Source organism: Engystomops pustulosus, chromosome 1 (genome assembly GCF_040894005.1).
Source record: "Engystomops pustulosus chromosome 1, aEngPut4.maternal, whole genome shotgun sequence".
Classification (NCBI taxonomy): domain Eukaryota; kingdom Metazoa; phylum Chordata; class Amphibia; order Anura; family Leptodactylidae; genus Engystomops; species Engystomops pustulosus.
The window spans coordinates 49,391,396-49,409,076 of NC_092411.1; positions in this window are offsets into that span (position 1 = coordinate 49,391,396).

Below are 17,681 nucleotides of genomic sequence, written 5' to 3' on the forward strand. Positions count from 1 at the left end.
AGCTGCACCACAACGCATCGTGTGCGCCAGAAATGTGTCTCAGACACTTCTTAAATACCTGTGCAAGCAGTTTGCACTGAAAAGAACGAGCAAAGTGCGACAGAAAATGGGTGCACGTCCCTTAGTTAATGTGCCCCATTATTTATTGTGCAGAGCACTCTCAGCAGCTGGATCACCAGAACCTTGGGCCGCTATGTCAGCCGCAATGGCTATGGCTAGTTACACTTACGACTTACTTATTGATACCCCTCAATGTTTCTGTAACTGATCTCACCAGGTAAAAAAAGTTATGGAAAAATTTTATGAAAAAGTGTACTCATCAGCTGCAAAATGAATAGTCAGTACCTATAGAACGCTAATGGTTTTGTATTGTAAAATTGCTACAAATAAACCTTCGGGTGTCTTCGACCCAGATGTTAAATAAATAAAGATGTGGCAGTAGTTAATTATCGCTAGAGCCAGCATAGCAGATAGTCCCTTCTTATAAATGGATTTTTTCTGCAATGTATGGCATTTGAAGATAATTTAGATCTCCGTTCTTTATTTCCAATGAGCCAGCATTGCACATTAATGAAGATAAGCCGTACATGATCAAGCATAACAACAAGAGGCTATCATACACCGAGCCGAAGAGCTGGAACATACACCTAATTGGCTTCAGTCATTTCAACAAAGTGAGCTGTAAAACAGAGGGCAGGCAATGAAATCTAACTACTTGTTAAATGACTTGGGGCAGATAGGTTGTAAAAATGATTTATTCCGATGATCTTATCATTGTATTTTAAACCAATTGAAGTTATCTGACATCATTCACTGAAATTTCTCTTTTATACTATTTATTGCTGTGGAGTTAACCATATATCCATTCCAGAGCCCTTGTCATGCCATCTGAGTGACTCAAGCATTTTGTCTTCAACTAATTGTTCCAGAAATATTTTAGATGAGACCTTCAGGTGGGAAAACTGCAGAAAGATTTTATAGCTGCCTGATATGTAATCATTTAGAAGTCTGGTGTAAGGATCAAGCTGCATGAGTAACATACATACAGTATACTTGATCTTACTCATTCTAAGGGTACATTCAGACGAATGTGTGCTCGCGGTGCCATAGCACTGGGGAGGCACACTGGGGAGGAGGAGGGGTGGGCCCCTCTCCAAGGAGATACATGGTGCACAGCGCCATATTACGGAGAAAGATAGGACATGTCCTATCTATTCCCTGGTACGGATCCGTACGGTGCCGCATGTGTGCTGCACTACACCGCTCCATACCGGCCCTTTGCCGGCCTATAGGGGACGTATATACGGAAGCTGTATATACATCCCCCAACGGTCGTCTGAATGTAGCCTAAACATTTATATACAGGCGACCCCCAGTTATTTCTGCCCATATGGCGCTCGACCCTGCCATCTTCAATGAGTCACAAATTTCGACTGGTTTGTGGCCCATTTTAAGCGCACATTTGTCAGACCACAGACCACTTACAGAATATTGACTGACATACATACTTGTTTGTTACTGTGCCCCTAATCAGTTTGGTGTGTTATTTAAATATTTTCATATATATATACAAGTTCCATGTTTTAGTGAATTTAGCCATTGTTCCTCTACCAATCCAGAGAATGTAATGGGTTTTCTATTTTCCACGATTTTTTCCCTAGAAACAACTTGTACAGATTTTAATAGTTACATGACAAAGCATCAAAAAATCTTGGTTACTTGTCAATATAATTCCAAAGCTTAAATTCTGGTAAATAAATTGTGCTGAATGACTTATTTCCTTGCTGGTTAAGAAAATTTACTGTGCTTGTTCTTTCCATACAGTAGTTGTAACTGTTACCTGGCCCCAGTGAAATATTAAGATTCCAATTATTTGCATGTGTCCCCTAACATTTATGGTAATATAAAAAATAGATGACTGTAAACACCCTGGAGGTAAGTTTTCCTGGCATCCCAGTTACATTATTGATTTTCTCTTAAAAGCAGAGAAATCAGAACCCTCATGGAGGTGGCCACTTATGTCTTATTATGCAGCAGTCTGGTCAGTGTTGTTGTGAATATGGACATATTGTAGGGTTGTAGACATTTGGAAAGTGATTTGTTTGCCTTTTTGAAACCTACATGTAATTGTGATGCTCTACAAAAATGATAGATATGTAGAGATTCTGACATTGTAATTTGAGATTATTTTTCCAGTATTATTCCATAGAATTAAGCAGCACCTTTACCTGTCCCCATTTAATATTCAGCGACATAGTGGATTCAAAAATTGAGTTGCCTCTGATTCCCTTTCACCTAACTTGGGGTTATCACAAATATGCACAGCAGATGGACTCATGAGGTTGAGTTTTCATTTGCTCTGTAGCTGCAGAATTGTTGTGCATAGTCCAATGAACAGTGGGTGTAATTAAACGGCATAATTAAAGGGGTTGTCCAGCAAATTATTGATGTTATTTGTGTAAAGTTATACAATTTTCTAATATACTTTGTCTCAATTTCTCACAATTTTCTAGATCTCTGCTTGCTGTCATCCTATAGGAAGGTTCTATGTTTACTTCCAGAGGATAGAAATCTGTTCATGTGATTTCACAGAGGTGCACGTCATAATAACGGCTTGGGCACTTGCATGTCCATCACTTGATTATGGACAGAGTTCTTTGGACTGGGAATTAACATAAAAGCTTTCTATAGGAGGACAGCAAACAGAGATGTAGAAAACTGTGAGGCATTGATACAGAAAGTATATTGAAAAATTGTATAACGTTTCCTTACGCAAACAATATCAATTATTTGCTGAAAATGGACAACCCCTTTAAGGTGAGCCTGCATCCGCTCATTTCAGAAGTCAGTCATGCCCCAAATTCTCGAGATCTTAATCCAACTAAGAATCTGTGGACAGGTCAGAGCTGTGTAGGTGGTACAAGGGATAGTTAAACAGTATGAGTTAGATAACACCAATCAAAATGTGTGGGTTTTGTCACCACCGGTTTAAAAAAAAAATAAAAGTGAATGAGGTTTTACTATTTTATTTGTACCCTAAATATTAGATTATTTCTTTGACTGCTGCGAGTGGTTAATGTTGTGACTAATCAGGAAAACACTGACAATATATGAAATTGCTGCAAATACAACATCTGGTTTGCAGTATATGATTTTCCTTTTAAAGTCGGTCCAGCGTGTAAGGAAGTAACTTGAATACTGTACATATGGTTTATTTGCTATAACAAAATCAATCTTCAAACAGTCTTTCAGAATAGGGCATGTTAGTTTTATACGTGACTTAATTCTGTCTTCAGATGTTGTGAATATAATATGACACTAGAGATGCATTTCTATGGTTTCAGTAACACATATTTGTTCCACTGGTTTGGTTGGCTTCACCTGACAAAATAGAGGGCTTAACATCAAAGCGTAGTCACGATAAATCACCCATCTGATCATTGACATATGCACTTGAATACTGCCTGATGGATGAGAAATGCAATAGATGTGAGAACAGCAACAGAATCAATTAAATAAAGAAATGTGTTTGTAAATACTTGGAAGAATATAATCTTACAAGTAATAATCATTGCCTAGAAACATTTAAAAAAACTAAATCTTAGTCTCAAATTTCTACAAAGAGCTCAATTGAAAAACATAATTATTGGGTCATTAAATAATGCAATTAAGCATGTCTAAGGGCTTCTCCTACCCAATTCTAAGTTCCCGAGGTGTTAGTGTTGGAACAGTAAAGTGCTCAGAGAGAGCTGGAAGATTTATATGATGAACCAGCCATGTTAAGAGGCTCTTAAATCACTGCAAATAAAAATGCCATATGGTGTAAATAATACTAATGTGATATTTTGCTGCCAGGATGGTGCGAAGGCTCAAGAAGTGCCACAGTAGGGAAAAGATATATTTACAAGGAAAATGACATCAGACACACATCACCACAAATCAAATTATTTACAAAATGTCAAGATTTAAAGGAAATCATTCCAAGTATTACCTGTTATTTTTCTTTTATATTGTCTCATAAAAACAGGGGGGAAAAAACAAATCACTAAATATTGCTAAATCTTTTAACATCTACCATGGTAAAGCAAAACTTTTCACCCAAGAGAAAGACGCCTAATCTGTGGGGTTAGTATAAAGGAAGTAAAAGTGAGGTAAGGGAATATTATATGCCTGTCTAGTTGGCTTTTTAGGTCACATTAGTATCTTTGGAAGTTGAGTATAATTCTGATAGTCCTGCTCTTGTGTGCATAATATTCTTCTTCTCGGTGGAACAGAAAATTCTGAACGCAAGAAGTGTGCATAGCTATGCAAAGACAGAGCGCCCAGTGCCATTGCAGTGACTCCCCGGAGTGGCAGAGCCTGACTAGAATTACAATACAATTGTTTCCTGCAAAAAGAAAATAGTAAATAACTTCTCTTAGCTATAACAACATGGAATGGTTGACAAAAAATATTTATATCTATCTATGTAACTCTCTATCTATCTATATAACCCTATCTCTCTCTCTGTCTCTGTCTGCCTCTCTTTCAATCTGTCTCTGCCTCTCTCTGTCTCTGTATGTCTTCCTCTCTGTCTGTGTGTCTCTCTCTCTCTGTTTCTCTGTTTATCTCTATCCATATTACCTAACACATAGCTGTGTTATTCTTATTGCTTAAAGGGGTATTCTCGTCTGGGCATTCACATCCAGATTAATTAATCTGCCATATATAAACATTTCTTCAATTAGATGTCATTAATTTTTTTTTTCCTGTTTAAAGATAATTTCTTATAAATGTAGTCATATGGTCCCTTAGAAACAAGATTGTACTTGGATACGGCCACCTCTGCTGGAGGGATTGCACAAAGAAACAAAAAGTTTTTGTATATGAAATGTCCAGGAGTTACTGGAGATCCCACAGACGTCCTGTGGTAATAAACGCTGAAGCCAGGTGGTCCGGCAGAGCTCAATAGTGCATCTCTGGCCATTGCTGCCAAAATGCGAGGTGGTCGTATCCGAGGAAGCTATCTCGTTTCTAAGGGACAACATGGCTACATTTATGAGAAATTATCTTCACATGGGAACATTTTTTTTAATACAATTGAAGAAATGTTAACAGCAATGAATTCAATCAAATTTTAATGTCCAGATGGGCATTAAAAAGCTCTCTTATTCTTATTGCCTATAGTAACCAATCAAAGCTCAGAGCTCATATTAATGACCACTGGCAAAATAAAAGCTGAGCTGGGAGTGGTTGCTAACTGCCACAACATCCAGCAGACATGGCTGTATATGGTGGTTGATAAGTGTAGTTTGGAAAGTGCAAGGTGAAAATCTAGAGTCAAAACCTAGTCCAGTGGTGGCGAACCTATGGCACTGCTGCCAGAGGGGGCGCTCGGAGCCCTCTCTGTGGGCACCCAGGCCATCAACCCAGCATGAAGTTCACCAGACAGAACTCAAAGAATCTTCCTACAGAATCTTCCTACAATGATAGGCAAATTTGCCCTCCTCCTTTCAACTGGGTTGGTGTCTTTAGGAGGCTGAACGATTGAAAGTTGTCAAAGAACAAGGAGAAATAAATTACTGCTTAAATTGCTGTGCTGGCACTTTGCAATAAATAAGTGGCTTTTGGTTGAAGTTTGGGCACTCAGGCTCTAAAAGGTTCGCCATCACTGACCTAGTCTATGACGTTCACTGAGTCACGGGGAGCGGCTGTGCAAAATTTGGTGATGGTGCAGATACCATTAGCGGACATACACACACACACTCAAATTTATATATGAGCTATATATGTATGTATTCACACAGGGGGTTATTTATCATTGGTTTTGTGAGGTTTTTTGGCATTAAAAAAAAGTCTCATCAAGGACAATCTCTGCCAATTCATTAATCTGCATAAAAATAGAACTATAATAAGAGAAATAAGAAATTGCAGTATGAACCATCTGTTTATATTCCAATAAGGCTATTCCCTCGATTTAGTCTCAACATAAAAACACAATAACATAAAAACACAATGGTGACAGTAGCACTCTATTTTAAAAACAATATAGCAAGAATGTTGCGGTTTAGTTGCATGTATTAAGTTTCAATCATGTAGTGCTGGGCCCATGCACTCACAAAACCAAATATCTCTTGAATTCACAGATTGTACAAATAACCTTCAAGAACAAAATGTAAAAAACATTTATAAAAATCTGTTACCCCAAATCCACAGTTAAGCCTAATCCACTCTCCACTATAGTTGTTTAAATGTAATTTGTTGTATGAACATGTGAGGTTTAAATCTCCACATATAGGATATACATTGCAGTCTCCATGGCCAGACAAAATGTACACGGAGGTCTCCACACACGATAATGGATGATTAGGTATTTGGGTATTGTCCGTAACAATATATAAATACTGACATTCACAATATATATATAGCATCTCAGTGTGTATTATGGATTTATGTTTGAGTGAATCTTGAGGCTTAAAAATGTTGATCTGTCAAGTGCTCTGGCTGTATTTATGCTATTGCGTTTTTATGTTATTGTGTTTTGTTATAAAGTAACAAAATTTACAACTAAATGAAGGGAATAGCTTTATTGGGATATAAACAGATGGTGCATACTGCAATTTCTTATTTCTCTTATTACAATTTACAACTATCCCAGTGTACCCAAGTTAGCAGCATTGCAAATCTGTGAACATCCCTTCACCTGTAGATGATGCCCCATTAGGTATTACTACATTATAAACATAGAACTGCTGCTAGTGCAATGCTGTGTAAAGCCAGATTCATGATTTGGTACCTTTGAAAAAAGTTGCATAGTCACTCCAGTCCCCTGCTGGTATATATGCTAAGATTTTTAATACATTTTGTGAAGATTTTGGGACTTTTTGAAAAAAAAATCCCCCAGAGCAATGAAAGCATAAGAACATTTATTAAAGGGTCAAAGCCACTTTAATTGATCTGATGGGCAATGGCACTCCAAAGACTGACATAGAACTGTCAGGATATATATATAATATATATATATATATATATATATATATATATATATATATATATATATATATATATATCTATATATATTATATATATGTTATTCTTAAATACATTTCTTGTTAAATAACAGAAGCGCCCAACTTTTACCATTCAGTAGATATATCACAAAAGTAAACTGGTTTGCAAGATGCAGGATTTATGACCAACAGATAATAGAAATTCTTACGATTTCCAAACCGGTTCATTAATTCCGTTTCTACCAAGAGATACAAAAGTTGGTGATCTGTTACTCTAGATAGAGCAAATTTACAGCTTTAGCTTTCACTCAGGCTTTGTCTAGTTTTTCATTCTTTCAATAAATGGAAGAATATAAACATGTCTCTGGGAATCATGAGTAAGAGTCTGGCTGCTCTGATGTTATGTAGGCTTCAATTGTCCATTTTCTACTTGTGGTTAGCTCTGCTGTTTCTGCTTTATTACATACGACATACAGTTTTGTCAAAGGAAATCAACGTTTTACAACCTGTGACATATTCGCTTACCCCATGACAATTCAATAAACGCACACAGAAACATATTGCATTTTTATATAAAAAGTAAATGAACAATGGGCCAAATACATCTTGTGGCATCATGCTTGTATCATTAATACATTGTATGTGTCACTTTAAGATTTGTATCAGTATAAAGGTAATTCATAGAACTAAAATTACAGGCTAATAAAACCTGCAAAGCCAGATAGGTTCAGTAGATATGACATATAAGGCAGCAAACATATTCTCCAATGCCTCTACTGAGCATTCCCATAATGCATTATTGCGATCATCATTCACATACAAAAGCAACATACAGCAGTTCAGCTCCATTCACATCTTTAAACAGAAGCCCTTTCATTTACCAGCAGTTCTCAATGCCTTGAATATTTCTATTATAATATGAAAAATCATGTGTTCTGCAGTGCTATTTTTTCTGGTACAATATAGGAAACAGGAACGCAGAGAGACTCTTCCAGTCATGCCCTGAGAGAACTGGTGGTAAAAAATGCACATTCCCGTTTATCATCAGTTAAAAAATTCCATTATTCTCTTCCAAAACAAAAGCACATAATGGAAATCCATGGCACAGAAGGGAACAGAGCCTTAAAAGAGTTGTCCACTTTTGTAATGTGTGGGGGGTCACTTACCAATGAACATATTAAAGTTCTGAATTGCTTTCTTGAAATATAAAGTAAAGCCCATGGTTCAGAAATTCCTTTTATCTTATCAGTATGTCATTCATGTCCTTAACCCCTTAAGGACACAGGGTTTTTTCGCTCATTTCTCGCTCTCCACCTTCAAAAATCCATAACTTTTTCAATTTTACACACCTGTGTGAGGGCTTATTTTGTGCATAACAAATTTTACTTTCCCGTAATGTTATTTATTTTAACATGCCGTGTACTGCGAAGCTGAAAAAAAATTCCAAATGTGGGCTCAGTTTTTACGACTTTCACTCTTCGCTCCAAATAACACGCCTACCTTATTCTTTGGTTTGGTGCGATCGCGGTGATACCAAATTTATACAGGTTTTATTGTGTTTTAATACATTTTCAAAAATTAAACAAATGTGTACAAAAAAGAAAAAAAAAATTTGTCATCTTCTGAAGCTAATAACTTTTTCATACGGAGCTGTGTGAGGTGTCATTTTTTTGTGAAATGAGCCGTCGTTTGCATTGCTACCATTTTGAGGTCTGTACGACATTTTGATCATTTTTTTTCCCATTTTTTATGTGATGTAAAAAGGTGTAAAAGTCGCATTTCGGACATTTGGGCGCCATTTCGGAGGTCACCGACGGCCGTAACCATTTTAATATTTTGATAGATCGGGCATTTTGGGATGCGGCGATACCTAATGTGTCTGTGATTTTTACTGTTTATTATGTTTTATATCAGTTCTAGTGAAAGGGGGGTGATTTGAATTTTTAATATTTTATTAATTTTTTTTCTTTTTTAGACTTTTTTTTTCTTTTTTTTTCATTAATTCTTAGACCATGTAGGGCACATTAACCCTAGATGGTCAGATCGTTCCTGCCATATACTGCAATACTTCTGTATTGCAATATATGGCATTTTTGCAGCTCATTCATTACAATGAGCCACTGGCTCATTGTAACGAATATGCAGCAGCCAGATAGCCTCGGGTCAAACGAAGACCCGAGGCTACCATGGCAACCGATCGCCACCCCCGATGACGTTCGGGGGCCCGGCGATCGTAATAAAGATGGCGGTGCCCGTGCGCCGGCGACTTTGCCGGCAGCAATGAAAGGGTTAATAGCCGCGATTGGTGCAAGCACCATCCGCAGTTATTAGCAGTGGGGGTTTGCTGCAATATGCAACAACCCCCACCTTTTTATGAAGAGTACTCAGCCCGTGAGCCCTCTTCATACATTACCTGTACCTCTGTGCCGTAGAGCTACGGCGCAGAGCGTTAAGGGGTTAAAATGGCTGCAGATAGAGGGTCATGTGATCTCTAAATGTCCATGACCAATCTACCTTCCAGGACCTTATGCATTAGATATAGCTATTCCACGTAAGATAGGCCTGATATACAAGCAGTCCCCGGGTTACGTACAAGATAGGTTCTGTAGGTTTGTTCTTTAGATGAATTTGAATGTAAGTCGGAACTGTATATTTCATATTTGTAACCTCAGCCAAAATGTTTTTGTTCTCTGTGACAACTGAATTTTAAAAATGTTGGGTCGTCATAAGAACCAGGATTAACACTAAAGCTTCATTGCAGACACCTGTGATAACTGTTACAGCTGTTTATTGTAGCCTAGAGCTAAAGTACAGTAAGTTACCAATTACCAGAGGTCTGTTGGTAACTAGGGGTCGTCTGTAAGTCGAATGTTCTTAAGTCAGGGACCGTCTGTACTGAGATATATTAAGAGGCCGATGCCTTTGGTAGCTGTATTTTAGAAATGAGAAAACTTCTACCAAACATCAGTCCTTTACCTAATAGAACACTGGCATATGCTACGTCCACCCCTATGCAGTATGTTGCCAATTATACAAGTCTGTTTTTATTTAAGGAATGTATTTTTTTCTACAGAAGACACTTTGAAAAATTGCATGCAATGGTGATGGATTGACACTGTACATATTTAGAACACATTTCGCTAAAGGATTAAACAATATTACCGTTTATTAAAAAAATGTTTAATGGGAAAAATGACAAAAAGCTCATTCATATTAGTAAAATGATTTGATTAAAATCTCACATGTGATTAAGAAATAACAAAGTAAAAATCGTTATGATATGTAAGCAGTTGCAAAGATACGGTCATTTCTCAGTAGACGTCACTCTGGACAATGAAAATAACATCCCTTGGAAATGAGTTTTGCATAGTGATTCTTCAGGTGTAAAATATTCTATTTTGTTGAAATTATGGGAAGGCTAAATTCACAAGACATCTTAAATGAGCTTCACACATGTTTAGAAGTAGTACAAAATAGTGTATAAATATGCAATGAGCCACATGCTTATTTATATATTCAGAGTTGATAACATTATAAATGAAATATGTGTCTGGCAGCGGAAGTTGTAATAATTTTATAAAACATGGTAGTAAAGCACTGAGAGACAAAGCCAGAGAATATCCTGCAAGAGGTAGACCAGACAACAATAAACCAGCAATATATACCGCATATACTCGAGTATAAGTCGACCCGAGTATAAGCCGAGGCCTCTAATTTTCAAGAATTTTCCACCCAGTATATGGCCAGCCCCTGCCCCCTAGTATAAAACCAGTATTCCCCTTGTATATAGCCAATGCCTTCCCTCTAGTATATAGCCAGCAGCCCCGTCCCCATTATATAGCCAGCAGCCACCTTGTATATAGCCAGTGCCTGCCCCCCAGTATAAAGCCATTGCCTGCCCCCCAGTATAAAGCCATTGCCTGCCCCCTTGTATATAGCCAATGCCTGCCCCCAGTATATAGCTAGTGCCTTCCCCCCAGGATATAGCCAGTAGCCCCCTGCCCCCATTATATAGCCAGCAGCCCCCTTGCATATAGTGCCTGTCCCGCCCAAATATAGCCATTGCCTGCCCCTCAGTATATAGCCATTGCCGCCCCCCTTGTATACATCCAGTGCCTTCCCCCTGTATAAAGCCTGTGGCTGCCCCCAGTATTTAGCCAGTGCCTGCCCCCCAGTATATAGCCAGTGCCTGCACCCCATATATAGCCAAGACCTGCCCCCAAGTATATAGCCAGTGCCTCCCCCCAGCATTTAGCCAGTGCCTGCCCCCCATGCCGTTTTTGGACCCCTGAAGGGTCACTTAATTATCTTGTTATAGACACTCCCAAAATGCACAGGTTCTGAGAGGCGCAGGAAGTGATTCAAAGTTGTCCACACAACCTCCGGATATGGCACAACAATAAATCACCACCCTGAATGCTTATAAGACCCTTTTCACTAAACAGAAACAGAACCTTATCAACCCAATTAAGCTGCCACCACTTCTTCTTCAATATAAGCTCGGTCCGTAACGGAATTATATAGGGTGAGCAACCAATCGGTAGCATGTATATAATGGAGACCCGGACGTGGGGGTTTGTGGATCGAGACAAAACAGCAACACAGGTTAAATTTTATATTTAATTGCCTTAAGGGTACACTAGACAAACAGTATACACAATAGATATATACTCAGTTAAACAGAATACAAAATGCAAAGGTAGGACTGCAAGTATCAGCAGTTCAGTAAGTTAGTTACCTTGTGTGTGGGCCTAATGGGAATTGATAGTCCACACAGTTTCCCGCAGGTGAAAGACAAAAGCATCATAGGAGTTCTGATTATATTAGGTGCAGACACACCCCTGCTCACCCCCAGGATGGTTCATAGGACCCTCCTACCCTGTATTAAGTCCAGAACCTTGGATAAGTCATAGCTTCTCAAGGGGAAGTCAGAGGGTCGGGGTTCTGGTAGTGGGTGGTCCAGTCTTTCTTTGGAACAAGGACTACAGAGGAGATCCACACATTGTATGACCCCAGGGAGACTTGATAAGCTGAACGCCGAATTGGGGGTTGATCCCCGTTGTCCACATGATGGACTGCCAATTGGGTCCTTCCTGATTGGTTGCTAAATTATTCCAAGAAGGGGTGTAGGGTGGCCCACAATTGAGATCTCTGTTCCACTAAGAGTTCATCCCCAGGAGTACCTCCACATAAGCATGGGACCCACCTGCCTGGACTTGGGCAAACATATCTAGGACGGTCTATGCCTTTTCTTCCTCTGGCAGGTTAGATACTGGGAGGGCACATGCCTCCCGCTCATGATGTGCCTTCATCATGTTTATGTGATAGGCTTTCCGCCTTCCACAAGCTGGGTCCAGGGTGATCGGGTACTTGACAGCGTTAAGCTGCTGAAGCACAAGGTATGGGCCTTCCCAGGCAGCCTGAAGCTTGTTTTGTGGTATAGGAACCAGTACCTACACCTTTTGACCCACCTGGTATCTCCTCTCAACACCATTCTGGTTGGCCTGGGCCTGCACTATATTGTCATGTACCAGCTGCGTTAAGGCCGTCATTTTGTCATGGAAGCGCATGGCATACTCAACGACCGACACTTCAGGAGTGGCTAATTCTCCTTTCCAGGCCTTTTTCACCAGGGCCAGGGCTTTGGAGGTAATAGGAACATTAATTTCTCGGAAAAGTTTATGGGACACATCAATTGCTGTGAGGGGGCACATAACTTGCTGAGGGTCTATGGGGCACATCCATTGCTGGGGGTGGGGTTGAGGGCAGCATCACTTGGTGAGAGGGGTTGGTGGGGGGATATCCATTGCTGAGGGGCTGGGGGGACATCTATTCCACAGGGGGTGGAGGTTGGGGTGGAATATTAATTTCCGGGGGGAGTGTGGACGACATCCATTGCTTTGGGGGAGCCGGGGTAGAATATCATTTTCTATGGGGTCTGTATATGACATCAATTGCTGGGGAGCTAATGGGAACATTCATTTCTGGGGGGATTTGTGGGAGACATCAATTGCTTGGAGGGGGGAAAACATCAATTGCTGGAGGTCTATGGGGCACATCCATTGCTGGGGATTGGGACAAACATTTCTGAGGGCCTGGGATGCATCCATTGTTGGTGGTTCGGGGTGAATATGCATTTTTGAAGGGGTTGCAGAGGACATCAATTGCTGGGGGGCTTTTGGGGAAATCAATTACTGGGAGGGGATGGGAGGACATCAATTAGTGTGAGGGGCAGGAGGGACATCCATTGTCAAGGGGGCTGCAGAGAACATACATTTCTGTGGGGCTTTGGGGAACATCAATTTCTTTGGGGATTGTTAATTGCTTGGGGTTTTGTTGGGACATTATATACAGGAGGGTTGTGGGGGACATTACTTAATGGGGTCTGTGGGGACATCACTTATTGGTGAGACTTATTTCATGTGGGAGAATTATTCAGTGGGTGTGGGTATTATTAGGTGGCTCCTTCCACTCCACATAATTATAAAGGGTTACTTTGCAGGGGCATTGGCAGAGGCGACAGGTATTAAATGCATTATTACATGTTAGGCCATGTATAGGGAACATTATTAGGAGTGTGGCACAATGAGGGGCTTGCAATGTAAAGTATGGGGCCAATGTATTGTGGAGGGGCAGTAATTGTGGGGGCCATAATGGGGACAATGTGGTATGTGTAAACTAGAATGAGTAGTATATATATGAGTAGTATATATATTCTTAGAAGATGATTTGGGGTTGTGGGGCAAAACCAGGACAGTATACTGTACATTGCCACAATTTTAGGCATTATAAATTATGGATTCCGTGTAATCTTCTTACAGTATTTGGAGGGAGAATGTTAGGGGCTGCAGCAGGATAACAGTGTTAGGGGACTAAGATATAGGAACAATGAAGAATATAAGATGTCTGTGTGGTAAACTGTACAGGGAGGACATGTGGCTGAAGAGGAGACGTGGTGATACTGGGGCTAATGGAGAAGATAGAGAACAACTACAGTCTGAGAACACATCTCATGCAGGTGATGGATGGCATAGGTAGGGATTTCTACAGAATTTTCAGTTGGTTTTGGCAGGAAACTCATTTGAGGGATCATGTACAAGAATAGTCACTAATGTAAATTTAATACAAATGCATTGGGGCCCGTGCCCCGGATATTTTACCCACCTAGCAATGCCCCTGATGACAGCTATGCTATATCCATTTCCTAAATGGCTTGATGTCAAGATTAGCACTGTAGCTTGCTTTATTCTTGCAACCAATAATACGTTTAGATTTTCTCACTATAGTATTGATGATTGAGTATGCAGAACAGCACAAATTGTTACACTCTGTTTCATCACTTAATAAGAAGTGGCACCTTGGGATTTATTAATCCGCTTATTTATTAATAAGCACAAACAGAAAAGCTGCAGCCTTGTTCACAAGACCTAGCATACAACAAGTAAATAATCATTATTGTAAATTAATATGGTATAAGAAGCCAATTTATAAAGTTCAATATTAGCATAAAGCGGGCTGACAGCAAGGCACATAGAAGAAAACATTACACAAACTGTACACTGTCATATGTTTATTGATGACACCTTGTCAATATAAACAATAAACCCATACTGATTGTACTATCATGCAGTATAGGATAAATCATTGGTATCAAGGGATATCTAGAATTTGCATAAAGACATTCATTGACCAGAAGATATTGTTTCAACGCTCTAGACAGTTATTACACAAACCTAAGACAGAACATTTTTTTAGGCATAAAAGGCATAATCAAATCTATTGGCACCCAATAATTTTCAACAATAAATCTGGACTTCCAAAATAAGAGAGCAAACATGGGGGTTGTAAACTACCAAGTGAACTTGCACGAGAAAGCAATTTCACAGTAGGACTGAATTCATATACTGCGACTTTCCATTTCGGGGGAAATTTACTCAACACAATAAGAACACTTCCAAAAGAATTATCAAGGGCCAAAAGCCACTTTGATAAATCAGATGGGCAGCGGGGCTCCAAAGACAGATACAGAACTGTCACAAGGAGACAAGGAGCCGGCTTAATGGTAAATTACCCTCTGTGTCTTGAACTTTTAACTCAAGCTCCATGGGGGAGACTTCTAGTTGCCACACCCCTCCCCTCGTTGCCAGCCGGATACATCAAGTTGCGTAGGCCTCTTGAAGCATGCGTCGGTTGGCGAGGCCGCTGAGCAAAACTACACCGCCCACTATCATCGGAGGGTACAGATTGGTTGCCATGACAGCTTTAATGCTCCCAAAGGCTAATACATGATCAGAATTGACAATATACTGCGATGCAATGGTACTGCAGTATATTGTATACGTGATCAGACCCCCTAGGGTTGAAGTACCCTAGTGGGTCTGAAATAATAATATAACATTTTTTTAAAAAGTTCTAAAAAATATGAAAAAACACTAAAACTTCAAATTATCTACTTTTCCTGGTCTATCACAGAACATAGTTCATGCAGTACCAGAGGGCCTGATGATTTGTCTAGTACCAAGAAGGATCACATTATCCAGGGTCTGCATGGAAAAAAATGTAAGAAGGTGGGATCATGCCCCACACGTATTACACAGGCTTCGTCAGGGGTATAGAATATTGCGCACAAAACCGTATAAAAAAACCTTACAAGGTCCTGCCCGAGACTGGCTCCAGCAGTGTGCATACCTCCCAACTGTTCCGGATCCAGCGGGACAGTCCCAGATATCGGGCTCTGTCCCACTGTCTAGCCCAACGAGGGTATGGCCTGGGACATCAATTCTATGAGTGGAATGAATTTCTATGGTTATACAGAAAGCGATCAGCTCTGGGTCTCTGCCGTGTCTGTACACAGCAAAGCGTGGAAGGTACAGTGACATCATTACAGCGTGCCTGTCGGGTGCTGTTGTAGTACAGACACGGAAAGGGAAGAGGCAGGACAGCAGCAGGGTAAGGAGGAAAGGTGAGTGCAGTTTATTTATTTTTATTCAAAAAAAGAGGGACCATAAGAGATGGGGCAGAGAAGGGGCTTAATAAGGAAGGGGAGCAAAAAGGGGGGGGGGCACAATTAGAAGGACAGCAGAGAGGTGGGCATAATAAGGAAGGGAAGCACAAAGGGGGAGCACAATAAGAAAGGGAGCAGAATGGGGGCCACAATAAGAAGGGGATCACAATGAGGAGGGGGAGAAGAGAGAGAGAAGGGAGCACAATAAGAAGGGGAGCAGAAAGGAGGGGCACAATAACAGAGGGAGCACAATACGAAGGGAAGAAGATGGGGCATAGTAGGGAAGGGGAGAAGAAAGGGGGAGCACAATAAGAAGGTGAGAAGAAAAGGGCACAATAAGAGGGGGAGAACAATAAGAAGAGGAGCAAATTGTGCTACGCCACTCTTTTTATCCCTCTTTCTTCAGCCTAGAGATTGGGAGGCGTGCGGCGTCCAATGGCGGGAAAAGCCAGAACCAGAAATACGTCACTACAATGGAATGTATAATGTATTCCAAACACTGAAAACAGGAAGTGATTTGTTAATACTATGTAAACACAAAGCAGTCACATATAAAGCGCTGTCTGTGAACCCGACTTCATACATTGAGCAGAGTCGCGTGCCACCGATCTAAGGCCGCACTCACATGTGGCGTTGTGCTGCATTGCAATCTCGGTGTGTTTTTGACGCAGCATAAAAACCAGCTTGCAAATGCATTTTATAATCCTAATCAGCTGAAAGATAATGGGGGACATTTACTATGGCGTTTCCGCCAGTTTTGTGGCGCTCTCACCACATGTTCTGCTCTCAGACGTATTTATTAGCTGGCGGCGCCAGAAAAAAAGACTTTTTCCGTCTGCTCCGACTCTTCTCCGAAAAGGGGCGTGGCTTTTGGCGGAGTGGAAACTCAGACACAATTAATATGTGTCGCAGCCCTTTTTGGGCGCTGTAAACTGGCGGAAAGTAGACCAAAAGAAAACTGGTCTAGCAGGGACTGTTGGACACATTTCTGGTGCTCGGGACAGATTTAGATCCCAGGGACAGAAAATGGTCTCGGCGCCAGAAATGTCTCTGCACAGCTCTACAATATTAAATGTGTGTCTTCTTTCCAAGAGCAGGTCGGTAACAAAGCCAATGCAGACACCGACACTTTAAGTAAATGTCCCCCATTGTCTTTTCCTTCTTTAAAAACCACATTAAAAGTTGGGACTTTAATGAAACTTCTTCCCAGCAAAATGCCAATGTATAAACATCACAAAACACAACACAATTTAGAAGTTCATGTGCTTTTCAAAAACGCAACACAAAGGCCAAAACGTAACACAGTGACAGAAGCTGTTAAAGTGTATCCACGAGCACAAGGGAAAGGAGCCGAGTGCCGACCGATTACTGCATATACAGTGACAGAAGGGCCACAAACACCTGCATTTAAATGGAACAGAAACTGGAGCGTCTTTACAAATGGTTCAAAAACGCAACACAATGCCAAGTGTGAACGCAGCCTAAATCTGCATGTGCATGCGTTTTCATGCACATCAAAATCTGGGAGTCCGCACCACCAGTTCTATGTAGCCTTTGGGTGTTACACACAGTTAAGTAAAAGAACATGTATCTTTAATACAGTTTTTAGGTGCAGTTGTAGTTTTTACAATAAAAACGTTAAAAAATAAAGCATTTTTCCAAAGTGATTATAAACTGTTAATCCTGTG